This window comes from Callospermophilus lateralis, unplaced genomic scaffold, assembly GCF_048772815.1.
Source record: "Callospermophilus lateralis isolate mCalLat2 unplaced genomic scaffold, mCalLat2.hap1 Scaffold_84, whole genome shotgun sequence".
Taxonomy (NCBI): domain Eukaryota; kingdom Metazoa; phylum Chordata; class Mammalia; order Rodentia; family Sciuridae; genus Callospermophilus; species Callospermophilus lateralis.
Genome location: NW_027516477.1, coordinates 1,128,325 through 1,131,373, shown reverse-complemented (window position 1 = coordinate 1,131,373; position 3,049 = coordinate 1,128,325). Strand labels below are relative to the sequence as shown.

At 37.4% G+C, this 3,049-nt stretch overlaps 1 non-coding gene across 1 annotated transcript; it reads right to left on the bottom strand.

Annotated features, from left to right (window-relative positions):
• Positions 1–403: 403 nt before the first annotated feature.
• On the bottom strand, positions 404–509 carry LOC143641108 (U6 spliceosomal RNA). The gene has a single exon (XR_013155228.1). It is a non-coding gene; the product is annotated as a U6 spliceosomal RNA (small nuclear RNA).
• Positions 510–3,049: the final 2,540 nt, after the last annotated feature.

Genomic DNA, 3,049 nt, shown 5'->3' with positions numbered 1-3,049 from the left:
AGGAACTTCATCTCCTTGAAGTCAGAGGAACAAATAATAGCTCTGAAATCTGGAATGTGGTTCTATGAACTGATATATTTTAGATTCTTGACATCAGTTTTGAGGGTACAGTTCAAACAATACATACACTTTTTTGTAATATTTTATTGGTCACCTAATTGTAATATTCCCATAATTAATATACTGGGTTATGTTACTAAAGTCAGTTTCTACTATTTATTTATGTGAATATTAAAAAATGACTATATTTGTGTTTCACATATTCTTATCATTGGCCATCACTGCCTTAGGAGATTGCTTCCCAGTCAATTTTCAATCCATTTTTTTTCAGAAGAGGAGAAGGCAGGAAAGTTAAATAAATTTTTACTTTATTGTTGTCTTATTATTTCCATTCATAAGTAATATACAGATATAGATAATCCATAGATTAAAAAGCCTTATGCGCAGGGGCCATGCTAATCTTCTCTGTATCATTCCAATTTTAGTATATGTGCTGCAGAAGCAAGCACTGCAATCTGTATATGGGGTAAAAATGGGAGCTCATATCCCACTTGAATCAAAGTGTGAAATATGATATATCAAGAACTATGTAATGTTTTGAACAACCTACAATAAAAATTAATTTAAAAAAAAAGGCCTTATGCGAAAGGATAAATGCAAATGTCCTCTTGGGAGGGCTGGTACTTACTACTACAAGGAAACCTTGCCTTAAACTAGCTACAGCCAGAGGCTCTGGATTTTAGTTTTCAGCAAATAAAATAAAAATTAAAAAAAAAAAGCTGCAACCAAGAACCTGTCATTTTGATCTCTTCCTTTTCATCATTTTATGCCATCTCCTGTCACTCAAACAGAAGACTCACTAGGCTCAGCCTGACAGGGTGAGGATATAAACCTGTCTACTCAGTTGTCTTAGGTAAAATCCAGCACATGGCCAGTGATGAGAGGCAGGCTTTGACTATCTGGTGTGGCTTTTGTTTCTAGAGCCTGCAAGCATTGGTTCCCTCTCTAAGCTCTCTGTTTTATGTTCAGTAAATCTCATTTTCTCTGCTGTGAAGGTACTGAAATATTTACTGTGAGAACAATGGGCCCCTCAAAAACTAGTAAGTAGTTATTATGCTCTGGCATCCTGAGACTTGCAGGGGATGGGGTTGCTTGAAATTGGCCAGAATATAGTGGGAATTGGCAATTGTGGACTGGAATTTTTGGAATAATCTCTAGAGTCTGCAGCCCTTGGGCCTCATCTGTGTCAGGTTAGCCCTGAGTTTTTACTGGATAGTCAATTTGGGCATGTGTTAGTGATAGGGACTCTGGGAGCCTTGTCCTATTCCTGCAGAGTATCTTCAGTTTCTACCTGAAGTACTATCTGAAGTTTTAGCATTCCAGCTCTTTCCTAGATTGTTTGTTGGGGTGAGGAGAATTATCAGAATCAAAACTCCATGTGTTGTCCTGTATGAGACGGGATGTAGTCTTTAGGAGTCTCAGTTATTCCCTCCCCTTAAGCTTGCTATTCTTTCTTTTTTTGTGTGAGGGTGGCGGTACTCTGGATTAAATCCAGAGGCCCTATGTCACTGAGCTACATCCCTGGTACTTTTTATTTTATTTTGAGACAGATGCTGAGTCTGGCCTTAAACTTGTTACTCAGTCTCCAGAGTTGTTGGGATTACAGGTGTGTGCCATCCTGCATGGATTCCCCCTAAATATTCAAAATGTAAGGGAAGTAAAATGTCAAATTTGGAACCCTATGTATCAGCCTAAACCATTACATATCTGCCAGTAAATGTTTAAAATTCCAGCTCCCTGTTCACATTCCTAATGACAGTGTCCCTTCTCAACTCTTCAACTATTTGTTTTTCATGCTATATTTCAAATGGGCATAGTATTTTTAAATTGTTTTACCAAGAACTGGATGGACCTTTCTAAGTGATTTGTTTTCTCTCTGGGTGAAGTGGCACATGCCTGTATTCCCAGAGATTCAGGTGGATAAGGCAGGAAGATTGCAATTTTCATGGTCAAACTTAAGAATTTATGTAGACTGTGGGGAAGTTAGGAAGACCTATCTCACAATTTTAAAATAAGGGCTAGGGATGTAGCTCAGATTTAACACGCCCCTGTGCTAAATCCCCAATACCACAGAAAAATAAATAGCAAAAGATTTGTTTTGTTTCTGAGCATTTTATGTGAGAAAAAAGTAGAGGAGAATCACTTGAGCTTTGCAAAATTGTGTGTATGTGTGTTCTTTCTTTGTCTCTCCCAAGCCAAAAACCTTTTCAGAATATCTTTGGGCTGAGAGTCCCCCTTGTGGACTTTATGTCATAGTGATCTCATACCCTCTCTGATATTTTTCTGGTCCTGTGTTTCAAAACAGCCTCACATAAGGATCCCACAACTGGCACATGAAAGGTCTCATATCTAAGGTGCGAATTCAAGGCCAGATTTGGTACATGGGTTCTACCCTGTTACAGATCAGTCTAAGTTTAAGGAGTGCAATTTCTTAAGAGAGCAGCTAAGTACCTTGCTGCTAGAAGGGATCTCCTGAATCTCCTGGTGTATCCTTAATCGAAAAATGCACTTCATTTTTTTTTTGGGGGGGTTCTGTGAATACAGAAGACAAAATGAAGATGACAATGAAGATGACAATGTAGCCATTATTTAATATATTGATTCCAGTTCCATTGGAAATACATCCAGAATTATTTTTACTGTGTTAGCTTTTTAAAAGGTCTCATGGTACTTAAAAAATGGCTTTAATTAAATTTATATTCTACATCAGTGTGAAAGTATTTCATATCCATCTAATTGGAGTACTAGTTATCTTTCATCTTTTCAGTAGTAACCACTCTTGTTTTTCTTCAAAATTTATTTTTTAGTTGTAGTTGTACACAATACCTTTATTTTGTTTTTATGTGATGCTGAGAATTGAACCCAGTGCCTCATTCCTTGTAGGCAAGTGCTCTACCTCTGAGCCACAACCCTCAGCCCTGATAGTAGTTATTCTAACAGATGTGCTCAGACTTCAGAATTCCATAAATTTGGATGGTGAACTAAATTC